We start from the raw sequence: 15,944 nt of genomic DNA, 5'->3' as shown, positions 1-15,944 counted from the left end.
ACATACACGCTATTAAAATTGGGGCTTCACTTGCTTATTTTGCACCGTATCACTACATTCTACAAATGCCAGTTCCACTAAAAGCAGAGGTGCTCTCATGCTCTGTTCTCCCCCATTTCTGCTTCCGCTCAACCGCTCTAAAGCCATGGATGGCTTTGAAGCTTGCTGCAGAAGTAAGAGAAAGCTACTTCAAATTAGTTGACCGTTTCTTGCTAACAGCAGATGGGAGCCAAGAAGAACAAAAAAGGAAGAAACCTTCCTCCTTGACCTGTGATCCAGCTGCCACTGCCAGTGCAAAATATTGCACAATGCAAGATCAGTCTGAGTTCTGAGCTCATGGGGAGCCTGGAGGTCATGCCATTCAGGAAAGATTGATCTCCCAGGGTCATCCAACTCCCACAACTCAGCAAGATGTGGAAGCTGAGAGGTCTTTCCTGTCATAGCAGCAAGATATTGCTGAGTTTTTAAGTGAAAACTTGCAATTATGGGAGGAAACCGCTGCCTCTCAGGTGAGGGAAGGTTTCCGAACTAAATGGTAGATGTGAGGCAAGAGTCCCTATCTTAGTGCCCCTGCTGAGCTCAGCAAGATCCTTACTTATGTTTAGCTGTAGTTATCTACAGGCTCATTTTTCATTATTTTGTCTTCCACTTCGAGCACTGTATAAAAAACCACAATTATTGGGCATCTACTTTGTGTCTTCCTTCTATAAGAAAGGAGAATTAGTTTTTTACACTAGTTAATATTGCTTTAAATCTGCAAACTGCTTTGGAGTAAAGACAAGCAAAGGCAACACCTGCTAACCTGATAGCAAAGCAGAAGAATGGTGCAAAAGTTATAATCTCCCTTTAGCTGTCCTTTTTAGTCTCAGGTAAAAATGTTCAGTACAACACACTTCCCAAGACAGTTCTCTTGGAAACCATGCTTATAAACTGTGCTATTAAACACCTACGGGGAGGGAAAGCATCTACCTTCTCCACACGCCAAGGCCACTGAAGAAGATCTGTAAACGCACTAGAGAAGACTGTTTTGCACAATCTTTAACTTCTTCCAGTGGAAGTGTCAGTGCTGAGAATTATTAAGGACACAATGTTCTCTCTCCTCTTGTGTGCAGGCCTGGTTGTAAACTGGCTCTTAAATGGGCCAGACTTTTAAGAAGATTTAAAGATATGTATGGATGTACAACTATAAAGATACGTATACACATACATATACAACATTAAACACCTTGATAATGCCTATATTATGCTTCTGTTGTAATTTCTCTATTTCTGTCCTTACAGAACAGTACAGTGCATGGTTTTATTTGTTTTTTGACCTTTATGTTGAGCCTGTGTTGATTAATCCTATTTTATGCTTTTGTGCCTTCATTTTGATGTGACTTCCTTCCTAAAATAAAAGCTTGTGAATTGGTCTATACTGCCTTGATGAAGAGTAGTCATGAGTGAAACTTTTACTATCTGTGAGTATACTCTGAAGTAAACTCATTAATGTTCTTCTGTTATAAAGTACAGTAAATAACATACTTGGTGTATAATGTTTTTATGTATTCCAAGATTCACACTGCATATTCAATGAGGCTGTATCTTGGCTCTAAATGGAGAAAGATACTAAATTATTGTCTATAAATTATCTTACACTTAAAATTTAACAGAATACAATATTTATGAAAAGGTCATCAAAATTAGGAGCCAAAGTATGTTTTCCCTACTAGTTAATTCCTCAGAACACCAATTTCTTGGTGGAAATAGCAGATCCAGTGAGGTCAGAAATGTTTTGTCATCTATTACTTCCACGCTCATACGCAAAGGACACCAAATATTTTGTCACAATTAATATGTAAGGCCAAACCAATATATTTTGATTATATTATTCATAGCTGCTTCTTTGTTATTTGATTATGACAAGCTATAACGCAGTAGTAAACTTTCATATTTTATCAGAAAAGTACTAATGCTTTACTTTCTCACAAGTACCACTCCTTGATCTAGCTGTCACCTTGATTTTTACAAAAATATAAACAAGTAAAGATGCTTGTGCTTGTGAAGAAAAAGACTGAAAAGACAAACTGAATATACTCCAGAGACTCAGGTGCAGGAAGAAAAACTCCTCCTAATAAAAAGTTTGTTGGTTTTATATAATGCTATTACTTTCATGGTATCATGGATTCTTAATGGTTGATTTTATTGTATTAGTAATAAAATAGAAACCAAAAAGAATGATCCACCTTATAGACAGAAGCTGGGAAAATTGGTATGTTTTGTCTCTTGCTACGTTAATACCTGTTTCAAAATTATTCTGCAGACTAAATGAAGTATGTGAGTATGTTTGATTTGGAATACAAGGGAAGGTAAGAAAAGTAAGAAACATACAGGCAAAGAGCTTTTTTAAAATATTGGATGCATATTTTTTTTTAGGAGAATAGAATATGATAGAAGAAAATCTACTTCCCTAATTATGGGTTTTTTTCTATATATGAAGATGACTTTGCATGTATGTATACTTAAATATTTCAGGATTACACCGTAGGACATGCCAGACATCAGAGAGCCTTTTAGTATTGAAGTAGAGTTAATTTCTGGTCATAGCTTCCTAGTTTTTTATTTCGATTGCTTTTAAAGTTGCAAAAGACAGGGCTCTTGAATGGACATATTCCACTTCCTTTCTAAGAGAATTACAATAATTAGAATAAGATAATTTTCTTTAACAAAAAAAAAAAAAAAAAAAAAAAAAGAAGTGTGAATATGAAAATGCATTTTAAAGATAGAATTTTAATCTATAACTGCATTTTGGTACCTGAAAATCCAGTTGTGATTTTAAAATGCCCCCTTAGACTCTAAGTAAACAGACACCAATCAGCTTACTCCAAAAACAAGAAAATGCTACAGTTCTACAGTAACAGGGTTTAGTACATCAATAATAAAATTAAGGTGAAGTAGTGGATATAAGATTCATAGCCATGACAGGTGCTCTAATCTTGAGTCATTCCTATCAAACATTCCAGAACTTAGTTAAAAAAAAAAAAAAAAAAAAAAAAAAAAAAAGCCTGTAATGACTGGTAAGGAATATAACCATGTTTTTCCCGATCAATTACATTCTGCTTTAAAATCCTAATAATTTTCTGAAGAATGATAACCTTTTGGAATTAGATGTTTATAAATGTTTCTTCAATATTTTCTTTAGAAATTTTTACTTACACATTTGTGAAAATATTTTCCCCCAAACGTTCTTTTATCTTCACTTATCTACCTATTTAAACACCCATCTACAAGAAGAGCAGGAAGGAGGATCCAGGGAACTACAGGCCTGTCAGCCTGACCTCGGTGCCAGGGAAGGTTATGGAGCAGATCATCCTGAGTGCCCTCACATGGCACGTGCAGGACAACCAGGGGATCAGGCCCAGCCAGCAGGGGTTCATGAAGGGCAGGTCCTGCTTGACTAACCCGAGCTCCTTCTGTGCCAAGATGATCTGCCTGGCGGATGAGGAAAGGCAGTGGATGTTACTGCCTGGACCTCAGTAAAGCCTTTGACACCATCTCCCACAGCGTTGTCCTGGGGGAACGGGCTGCTCATGGCTTGGATGGGTGCATCTGTGCTGGGTAAAAAGCTGGCTGGGTGCCTGGGGCCAAGGAGCTGTAGTGACTGGAGTTAAATACACATGGTAGCTGGTCACAAGTGGTGTCACCCCAGGGCTCAGTATTGAGCCTTTATCAACCATCTGGACAAGGGGATCAAGTGCACCCTCAGAAAGTTTGCAGACAATATCAAGTTGGGTGGGATTGTTGATCTTCCTGAGGTCAGGAAGGCTCTGCAGGGGTGTCTAGGCAGGCTGGACCGATGGGCTGAGGCCAACAGTATGAGGCTGAACAAGCAGTAAAGCCGGGTCCTGCCCGTGGGTGACACCAGCCCCCCGCAGCGCTACAGGCTGGGGGAGAGCGGCTGGGAAGGGCCTGGGGGAAAGGGCCTGGGGGGCTGGTCAGCAGCCAGCTGGGCTTGAGCCAGATGTGTGCCCGGGTGGCCAAGAAGGCCAACAGCATCCTGGCTTGTGTCAGAAATACTGATGTGGTCAGCAGGACTAGGAAAGTGATTGTCCCCTCTACTCAGCGCTGGTGAGGCCACATCTTGAATCCTGTGTTCAGTTTTGGGCCCCTCCCTACCAGAAAGGCATCAAGGTGCTGGAGCAAGTCCAAAGAGGAACAACAAAGCTCATGAAGGGTCTAGAGAACAAGTCTTATCAGGAGCAGTTGAGGGAACGGAGGTTGTTTAGTCTGGAGAAAAGGAGCCTCAAGGCAGAGGGTGGGTGGGGGTGGGGTGGGGGCAGGGATAATTGCCCTCTAGAACTACCTGCAAGGAGGTTGTAGCGAGGTGGGTGTTGGTCTCTTCTCCCAAGTAACAAGTGACAGGATGGAAGGAAACAGCCTCAAGTTGCGCCAGGGGAGGTTTATATTGGATATTAGGAAAAAGGCTCTTCACCAAAAGGCTTGTCAAGCATCAGAACAGGCTGCCCAGGGAAGTGGTTGAGTCACCATCCCTGGAAGTATTTAAAAAGATGTGTGGATGTAGCACTTAGGGACATGGTTTAGTGGTGGACTTGGCAGTGTTAGGTTTACGGTTGGACTCAGAGATCTTAAAGGTCTTTTCCAACCTAAATGATTCCATGAATCTATAATTCTATAAAGCAATTGTGTGTGAATAATTAACATGGGCATTTTTTCATATCTTTTCATTAACACATTTATGTGGCATCTATATTAGTAGTTGATTGAGTTTATTTCTTTGGATTAAAAAAAAATTCATTTAGTACTATTACTAGTATTTAAATTAATCCCAAATTGCAAACTGTTCTGCTAGCTCAGCATAAATCCATAACTGCATTTATTCACTTGTAAAGTTGACTTTAAAAGTTTATTTCTTGATGAATTTTTGAAAACTGACTTTTAGGCTACAGAAAGTATTTTCCCTTCTATAGTTACATTGTCACAGTATCTAAATCATACTTTATGTCAAGACAAGCTTGTCTGTGTATCACAACGCCTCAGTGAAAATGAAGCTTAGTCAGGAATAAAGCACTGTCTTAATGTACTATGATATAATTAATCACCTAAAGTTCAAAAAATAAAACGTCTCCTTTTGCAAAGAAAAAAACCCACCCATGTCCTGGCAATTCAAGCTGTGGTAGAGTGAACTCTACATTACACAGATATGAGAATTTGGCTTTTTATTTCCCTGCAGTATCAGGAACTAGGAGGCAATGTTGCAAACCATTCAGTGATGCAGCAGGACAAAATAAAACTGCTTCTTACTAACCTTATCCAAGTCGTAAAGAGTGCTATTAAGTTTAGAGGGAATCTATGTCCATTGATTTTATGTCAGGGTATCAGGGATTTCAAGAAAATGGAGAGAGCTGAGACCTTCTCCAAATGTGAACTCTAAAAAGTAAGCTAAAATGTGAATAACAGGGAATAATGAGGATGGAAATATGAATATTTCTTAGTAAGTGGCCACCTCTACACTAGTTCCACAGGAAGCACTGAAGAGATCACTAGCTTATTGCCTGTGATACGCAACCTTTGCTTAGAAATCGAACTCATGTCTTCATCTTTATTTCTAGCAACACTACCTTCATGGAAAGCAGTTCTAAACCCTCTCCTCAGAAATTAGAAACTTATTTCTGTTCTCAAACTGAAAATAATTTATTTTTTTAAAAAAAAAATATTCCTCTTCATTGCACGGATTTCTTTCTGTTGTTAAAGAAATACCTTCTCAATTCATGCAGTGATTATTTTTCTTTCCTCTTTTTCTTTTTTTTTTTTTTTTTGTTTTTGTTTTGTAGCTGTTTATTGATATCCTCTGACTCATAAAGACAGGTCTTCTTTCTTTTCTTCTTTTATATTCCCAAAATATAAAGCTTATTACAAGTTCTAACAGAAATTCCTTAATCCCTCAATATGTAACATTGCAGTTCACAGTATCTGTAGAGGTTTGGCCCTGGCTGAATCCCAGATGCCCACCAAAACCACTCAATCACTCCCTTCCTAAACTGGACGGGGAGAGAAAATACAACGAAAGGCTTGTGGGTCAAGATAAGGAAAAGGAGATCACTCAGTAATTACCATCATGGGCAAAACATACTTGACATGGGGAAAATTAGTTTAGCTTTTTACCATTTAAATGAGAAAACCACCTTCCCCCCACCCCTCCCTTCTTCCTGGGCTTAATTCCCAATTTGCCTACTTCCTCCCCACGAGCAGCACAGAGGGATGGGGAATGGGCATTATGGTCAGTTCATCACATGCTGTTTCTGCCACTTCTTCCTCCTCTCACTCTTCCCCTGCTCCAGCGTGGGGTCTCTCCCACGGGACACAGTTCTCCATGAACCTTTACAACATGAGTCCTTCCCATGGGCTGCAGTTCCTCACACTGCTCCCGCCTGGGTGCCCCACAGGGACACAAGTCTTCCCAGCAAGCCTATTTCAGCACAGGCTCCTTAGGGCACCCACCTGCTCTGGCCTGGGGTCCTCCCCGGGCCGCAGGCGGGTACCTGCTCCACCACTAACCCCCACGGGCTGCAGGGGCACAGCCTGCCTCACCATGGGCTTCACCACCAGCTGCAGAGGAATCTCTGCTCCAGCACCTGGACACCTCCTGCCCCTCCTTCCTCACTGACCTGGGGGTCTGCAGGGCTGTTGCTCTCACACACTCTCACTCCTCTCTTTCACTGGCACAGATTTCCTCCCCAACTTCCCCTTCTTCACATGCTATCCCAGATGTTCTACCACTGTTGCTGGTGGGCTTGGGCTTGGCCAGCGCTGGGTTCATCTCGGAGCCGGCTGGCATTGGCTCCATTGGACATGGGGGAACCTTCTGGCACCTTCTCACAGAAGCCACCCTCTGTAGCCCCCCCACTAACAAAACCTTGCCATGGAAACCCACTACATACCATAATTCCAGTGCAAAACATTTGACAATAGTTTAATGAAAGAAATATTAAATGTTCCCTCCGTTGCTTGCTGTCCAAATCTTGATATGTAAACCTAGAGAATCACAGTTTACTTTCCCTTAAAAAAAACATCTGCTTGAAATTACAGCTGTAAGAGAAGTTCTGTTATCCCATGGCTCTCAAACCAGGCTATCCTGCTTACTCACACCCTGAGAATCACGTCCAGCACTCAGAACAACATCTACATGCCAATTTCCCATCAAAAAAGTTCCTGCTACAGTCACTATTTGCAGAAGTTGAGACCTACTCATGCCAACATTTCCCTTGAGTGGGGAAACTCTAGAAGACTGAGTCTGCTTAGTCTTTTTTAAAGGAATGATCCAAAGGCAGACTGATAACCTTGTCCTGTAAGCTCAGTCTCCGTGAGAAGACCCAGTTTTCAGTACATTGGCCTGCGCTGCCTGTCTTAAAGGGATAACACGGAAAAAAAACCCACAACAATTCCACCTCCAATAAATTAGATTGGGAGCTTGCATGGTAACACGTTTAAATTGGTAAAACTGTTGCATATCGCTATATGACATTGCATCAACCCCTCTAAAGAGGAGAATTCGGCACAGATGAATGCACATGTGGATGACTAGTTAGTAAAAAGATGTTAAATTATGCTAAGAGATTTAGATCCACTGTATAACAGTCACATTTTATATGGTACTATTGTCATCGTTTAAGCTGCTGCTGTGACATTATACTGCAGCTACAATCCTGAAATGTGCTTAGAGCAGACTGAACTACACAGTTTTGAAAAGGATATGAAAATATTTGGTAGGATTGAAAAAAAAAAAAACATTCCTTTGAATACCACTGCTAAAATGAGTCACATGGAACACAGAAACATTACCAGAAGTGCTGGAAGAGTCCTTTTAGACAGAAAACCAATACAAATAAGGAAGGAGAAGCTAGACATGTGGCACAATGAATGAAAAGAGCCAGAAAGCAAAAGGAGACAGACAAGGTAACAGTGAAGGGAGGAAGGTAATAGAAGAAAGGACCAGAGGAAAAGAGCAGAGAGGTAAGACAACAGGAAAATCACACATACAAAGACGAATGAAAACAAAACTATATGAAAGAATTAAAAAAATCAAAGACAACAAGGGGGGGGGGGGGGGGAGGGGAGGGGGGACACACACACCAAAAAAACAAACAAACAAAAAACCCCAACAAAACCCAAAGCTGTTAACAAGGGTTAATTAGGAATAAGAAAGATGAAAAGAGTATCACAGAAAAAATGAGAGGCAATATGAGAAACAGAAGATGAAGAAAGACGGCCTTGGGCTCACTGCTATTAATTTAATTACTAGTGATCTTCCAGTCTCTGACTTCTCTGCTGCAAGGCTGTTCCTGCTCATTGCGGACCTTCACAGAGTGATGTTAGCTTTCAATGATTATTTGGGCTTTTTAACTATAGGATTTCAGTGCCTGGGGTTTGGGACTGCAGAATTGCTCAGAATAAATTGTATTTTACTACAGTAAAAACTTCATTTTTCGGGGAATAAACATATTAGGAAAATTACCTCAAATCCCCAGTTTTTTCATATAACAATCATTTATTTCACAAAGCAAACTTTTTTGATCATTCAAAACTACTGCTTAGAGTGGTTAACCTAAGTGCTTCTTCAAAGATCACATTATTTCTGCATCTTGAGTAATAATTACTGGAGATTCTTCAAATCAATTTGCAAAACCTCGGGGTAAATGTTGCCTCTAAAACAGTGGAGAATGCAGGTTCGATTTGGAGCCTGTTAAATGAGACTGCAACTATTTAAAAGACAGCTAAATATAGCATTACACATCACTGTAGTTCATTTCAGCTGGAGTACCAGTTATTCATATTCTATTACTCATAATTTCAAGCAAGTGGAGAGAAAAAATTCATTGACCTTGAACAACCTCAAATAAATTTGGTCTATAAACTTTGATATATTCTTCCTTCTGACTGCAATACCTTTTTCAGTGTGCAAGTTCTCTTCTAAGAATAATGAAAAATGACCATTTCATCAAGCTTTTGAAACTACTGAGATTGAATCTTTAACTCAAAAAAGTTCACTATTGTACATGCTGACTAGTATTAATTACTAATTTTATGCAAAATGTCATGCCAAATTAATTAGTGATGAGTTATTTTGGTGGATATATGCCAAACCTCAGATTGTTTTGGGCACAAGCAGCATGGTTTTAAATATTTAACATGCTGTGGGATGTTCTGGTTACACTGGTCAATCATTAATTTCCTTTGATCCCTAGAAAGTAATTTTTGTTGCACTCAGCTGTAACTGATTGTGAGCAGCTATTTTATTCAGGCTCCTAATGTACTTTTCTCCAGTTGCTTTTCTCTAACTGAAACTATTTGTAGTCACACACTTTATCATGCAGCACAGGGCCATTGCTTTTCTGTGACTATATACTAATAGTCATTTAATATTATATGTTAATAAGATTTGCATTTATAGTGTTATTCTGAAAGAAATTCTAGAAGTACAGCAATGGCAAATATTTGAAATGATAGAGGGAAATCGAGGGAAATCACAGATGTGCAAAATATTTCTTTTTAACATGAAATAACTAAGAGTAATCCCAATATTTTACACTTTAAGCAAAAACTACAGTTATTAAAAGCAGACTTTTTTACTTCAGTCAGGATATTATAAGCATGCATTTGGTAACTATTATTACCGCATTAATTATTACAATGTTACAGATTTGATTCTAAATCTGAGAAATAGCTTTTCTTTAAAGCAGTCCTCAACCTCACGTTGTCATGTCACTGTATTTCTGGAAGGGAAAAAATAAGCTTAATAACTCTTTTTTTCCCCCTTTTCTTTAAAATTCTGTTATTAGGGAAACTGAACTATATTTGAAAATAGTTTAAAAATTATTTAAATCTGTAAAAGCAAACATTTTGAGTATTAAATGTAAATATTAAATCAGACAATCACAGAATCATTGAGACTGGAAGGGCTGAAATCTGAGCAGCCCAACCTCCCTGCTCAAAGTAAGGTCAGCAGAAGCAGGATGCTCAGGGCTCTGTGCAGTTGTGTTTTGAACATCTCCAAAGCTGGACACTCTTAGATATTTATTGCTACATATATTTTAGATTTGAAAAGCTGACCAAAGTAAGACTTTTATTTGACATGTAACTTCTAAGTTACTAGTCTTTTCTTTTTTTTTTTTCCAAAAAATTGCAGAACATTGACTAAGTCATTATTATATGGTGATCAAAATCAATTAATTTATTACATAGCAAAACAGGAATATACAATTAGGCAAAAAAATAATATTTCCCAAATATTCAGTATAAACTGAGATACATTTTATCTGAATGACTATACCAAATCTGTATCAGATGATATGAAAAACTACATCAGAAAACATTAGTTATTAATTTTTCAAAGGTTTTAATATACTTTAATTTTAGCTTCCTTTTTCAATAAAATCTTAAATTATTAAAGCTTTAGCATAATAATATCTACATAGACAACAGAAGGAAAAAGGAGAAACCGTCCTAAGGAAATTACTCCTTTACAGTGCTTGCTATGATCAGGCAGTGGTGGGCAGTGACAGGTGAACAATTGGAATAATAAGCTCTTCTCCTCTCATTAGTCCCACTCAGCTATGATTTATGCTCTATGACTATTTTGGAAAGACATGTAAACTTGGAATCAGAACCATCTTACCCTCCTTCCATGGAGAAGAAACATCTTGTAAATTCCCAGGTTCTGACACTGTGAATACAGTTTCATGAGTCTTCAGATGAAGCCCTTCAGTTACTACTTTCAGTATCTCACAACTACTCCAATCTTCTTCTATTGTAATATATAGGTTCCTGAAAGTTATTACTAGCTAACTTTCCAATTTTTATTCCAGCCTAACTGCTTCGCTTTGACCTTGAGACTTAAAAATAATGCATAAAAGGACGCAGCTATCAGTCAAGCTTATCTCTGCGTAGAAAAAAGAATAAATGCATGAAAGCTAATGATGGAAGCATTTTTTACTAGTTTTTAAAGAGCTTAAAACTTTTCCATAAAGCAACAACATTGCATTGTACACAACAACGCAAAAGTTTTCCTTCTGATTCTCTACCATTTATATCCTTAACATGTGCCTTAGACTATATAATACCCAAACTAATATTCAAATCATATGGAACTTGAGACATCCTTACTTCAAAGTAACTGTCCCACTATGAAAATGAAGGTATTTTAATTTTTTCCTAGTTCAAATAAGAACTAGCAGGGCACTCAGTAAGTATGATCTTTCTAGGCAGTAAATGGGAAGGAATGAGGAAAAACTGAAGACATCTTTAGTTTTTAAATTATTTACCTTGTGAAGTCTTTAACTCCCTGATGGTGTTCAAGGTTTTAATGGACCACTACATGTCCAAAATGTAAAAAAAAAAAAAAAACAAACCTATGAATACCATGTTCATTAAAGTAGTCCATTTCCATTTATTGATTGGGGGGGGGGGGGGATATTCTTGTATTTAATAGAAAAATCCATATAAGCAAATAGATAGTATGAAATAATTAAATAATTTTATTGATTTAGCAAAACAGGTAGTGGTAAATGTTACCATTGGCATATTCAGATGTTGAATGGACTGTTTAATTTCTTTGATATTTTTGTTATAGCAAGTTAGAATTAAGATATGCATTGTGTTGCCTCATTTAAACATCATCTTAATTAGAAATGTGGTATATTTTAAAGAAATAAATGTCCCTTTTTATTGTGAGACACATAAAATTGTCACTGATTTATTAGTAATTTGACATAACAAAATGAACACAGGACGCTTCATAATGACAGCATGAAAATACACATGCTATTTAGTACTGAGGAGATTAATTTATGCAATATTCATAGGTTCTCTATTTGCACACAGTATACCTCTGCAGTTCAAGCATTAGTTATAGAACAACCCTTGAAAAAGTTTGGGTGTAAATTCTTTTGCTTTAAGAAAATGTTCTAGGATTATTTCTGAATGCTAGAAAAAATTATGCCAACATTATGTTTTCCTGGACTTCTTGTCCACCATACTAGCTTCCTGTAGCAGATCAGTCTCCACAGTTAGATGTGTAAACTGCTCCAAGTAAGGGTTTATTTCTCTCTGTTTTATTATGTGTGGGCTTTTCCCCCTCAGTTTAGTAAGTCACCCAGAGGCTGTGGCACACATAACATGTACCAGCTCCTGTGAACTACTTTTTCAGTTATATTTGATCCCTTTGGAGAAGTTCCAGATTTCTTGAGCCTGGAAGTTGTCTTCTGATGAAAGTTATATCACCCTTACTGTCACTCTGCTCCAAACATGCAACTGGCTCTGATAACACTGACAGTCCTTTAATTGCTAGTTCTCCCTGCTACTTTTCTTTGAATATTGTCCAAAGCCACGTTGGGAAAATTCACACAGTGAGGAAGATATGTTAACTGCTCCAAAATCCTTTTCCTAGAGCTAACAGCATTTTCAAAGAGTTACTAAATGAGAACAAGTATGCTGAAACACCAGGGAGAGACAACATGCTCACCCCAGGATTTTCTGTATGCTACAAAATACTTTCCTGGTTTCTAGTCTTCCATTGCCAGATTTTGCACTGGATTTACTTTTTCCTCAAAAAAAAAAAAAAAAAAAAAAAAATAAATCTAGGGTATATTAAATTTAGAATAATTTTTCTTTATTTGTTGGACAGAAGGATAGAGGTTTCCTTTTCCTGTGAGAATAAGGGCTTTTCTTTAGAGTCTTTCTCTAGAACAGCTGAAGGAATGACAGATTGTAAAATCAGTTTTCTCTTGCATATGAAACACCAAATAGTTGAAAAATTTGAAGACAGCATTTTTTATTGATGAATGAGTAACTTCCAATGAATAATTTATTGAGCAAATTGAGCCAGTTTTTCTACTTTCACAATATATACAAGCAGATCATGATTTTCCCTGATTTAGTCATTAGCTGGAACCATTTGCCAAATTCCTGTGTGTGATACTTGTAACTTGTAAATTGATTGTGAAGGGAACTCCTCAAGACCTATGCGCAGAAGATGCTTTTTTTTTTTTTTTTTTTTTTTTTTTTTTTTGTGTGTAAGATACCTCACACATGGATGAGTGCTTAAGCACTTCTACCAAAACATATTCGTGGATTTCAATTTTATTTTGAACTTATTTTTATGGAAATAACATTGTAGTTCATCTTCTGTGAACTTTCTGTTTTGGAAGAATCAATGGTTCACTGTATACTGCAGGTAAGACCAATACACCAGTAAGAGCATCAAAGAAACTCCAAAATCTCAATTCTATTTCCTTTCTTTAAAGTTATGTTGATTTTTTAAAAGCAACTGAGATGAAAACAAAATTAAAAGTAGGCAAATCATACTCAGTCTCATGGTCCTCTAAGTTGTATTTCATAAATGCTCCCCACATTACACAAAGTCCTGAGACAGCCTACAGAAGGTTTTCTATAGATAATCCCTAATTAGATAATTATATAATAAGATTATTTCAAATTGTTTAATAAAATTACAGATCTTTCTGATGAAGCTAACCATTTATATACAATAGGTCTTTGTAGGGATAGAGCTTAATAACATTAATCATGAAAACAAACCAACACTGAGCAGTGAGCATGGAATGAATTCAGAACCGACAGATGTCAAATCAGAGGCGTCATCACCAAGAGCAACATCTTTAGCACACTTTCATGGGATTAAATCCTCACTAAACCACCAGATCTAGGCAGTGCTATATGCATTTATCATCAATAATTTGTTGTAAAATACAATGTTTGAAGCAGACTAGAAAAGAAATAATGAACGATGAAGAAGAAACGATTACCAAAGAACAGAAAGAATATGTATTATGTATAAATGCCCATGCTCTGGAAAGGCTGTGATCTTTTTCGACTCAGACTAAAGGCAAAACAGTGTACATAAAACTGCAGGTAAAAGGTTTATTTTTTAAAAAAATATATAAAAAAGGGGATATGCTTAGACTTAATCAATAAATAACAAATTTGTGACAGTAAACCAGAAATGCTGTATGCATACTTAATATTAGTATTTTAAACCTAGATAACCTGTAAAAATACTCACAAAAGCAATTGAAGGATGGAAAAAACCTGCTTTAGGGTGAGAGAAAGGAAACATTAAATGGCTGACTAACTCAGCTTATTAAGAAACACAGAGGTGCTTTTCCCCCATAAACAAACACCGCCTGTATGCCAAAGAGCATTTTAACCTAATTAAGGTAAAATTGTCTTCTTGGAAACATAAGCCCTGATAACGCAGAGCCTCAGTCACTTAGAGAACCCTGCACAGAAAGCACAGATACAGCTAGCTGTAATAGCAGCGTGATCAGAACCAAAATAGTTTCTGTAAGAGAGTGCCACTTCCAAATGCTCTTGGGGGAACAATTTTTCAGTTGGGATGTGACTGCTGTCCTGTTCTGACTTCAGTGGAAGAGAAGAAAGGGGTGCAGATGTGATAACTTCTGGGGACACCAGCTTGGAGTCTGCATGTCAGAGAGGAGCCCACATGATTTCCCCCAGGAACTGCTGATGTGTTTCTGTACAGTGCTGGCCACTAATTCCACATCTTTGAACGATATTCAAAGATACCAGTTGGTTTAGGAAGCAACAAAACTGTGATTATCTGGCTCTGTGCCTGTAACAATAAAGCTTTCCAGGCTTAAGCAGAAATAATTCTAACCAAGGTATGTAGTTACAGAGCTGAAAGCTGAATGTAAGGCATGAATTTCAGAAGTAGAATATTTGACCATTGGATCAAACTACCAAAACCTTTGGATTCTCTGCCTCTTCATGGACTCAAAACACAACTGGATAGCCCTCTGAAAAATACATCAGGGCAAACACGTTATGCTTTCATCAAAAATAAGCTATTATGCTCTGTTCAGTGTTTGGCATGAATGAAATTATGAAACCTACTATACCACCTGCCCTTACAACACTGTACATTAAATATAAGTAATCTATTGCCAACAACACCATTCATTCTTACGTCACAGGCTATGGTTACAGCCATGGTACTTCCCCAGTAAGATTAGAGATGTGCATGGCTGTGAATCTCACCTCTGCCCAGAAGCTAATCACCTGACAAATAACAAAGTCACCAGTGGAGCTAAGACAACTTCCTTACTGTGCTTTCCAACGTCCTGTATTTGCCTAGATTCCACAGAAAGGACAATACAGACAGCACAGAATTATTTTTTTTTTGGTCTGAGTTTCTTCCTACACAATAATTTTTGTACTGCATGGTCAGTTATGACTGCAACATAGATTTTCTTATACGTAAAAAATGGACTTTTTGGACTTTGGATTGTTTTGGACAGGCAAATATACAGCTGATTCCAGTGGATGTTGTTTGATCATTTCTGCCAAAACTGTGATTTTCAGTTTTGTGATATCTTCATTTATTAACCTGTCTTTAACAAAGCATTAAAACAGAGTTGCAAAAGTAATGAGACGCTATAAAGGTACATATGTATCCTGTATTGTCACCTTTTCTGCCGTGTATGGACTTCTGGTGTGATCATTTTGCATTTAAGGGCCTTAAGAAATGTCCACCTTCAAATTGTGTAAGGTTCAGGGGTCAGTTATAAGAAAGGGTAAAAAGGAAAAGCGTCCATATTCACCAATAAAATATTTCTGAAAGTAAATCATTGCACATCCATCATTAGCAAAAATAATTAGTGCCTAACGATGACTTTGCATTAAAAAGTGAGAATTAAATGTTGATAAGAACACAGAGAAGGCATCTGCCAGCAGCAATAAGCCAATCCAAAAAAACCATCCACAATTTACTACCCGTAGTAATCTGAAATTGCAAGAAAAAAAAAAATCAATATTTAATAATGGATGCCGTCCATAATTTAACTAACGAATAACATTCTACATTTAGAAATGTAATTTTAAGACTACCATGTAATGGAAATAGATACCTTATC

Source organism: Falco punctatus (genome assembly GCF_963210335.1).
Source record: "Falco punctatus genome assembly, chromosome: 1".
Taxonomy (NCBI): Eukaryota; Metazoa; Chordata; class Aves; order Falconiformes; family Falconidae; genus Falco; species Falco punctatus.
The sequence above is the reverse complement of the archived record's forward strand: the minus strand, read 5'-3'. Positions refer to the sequence as shown.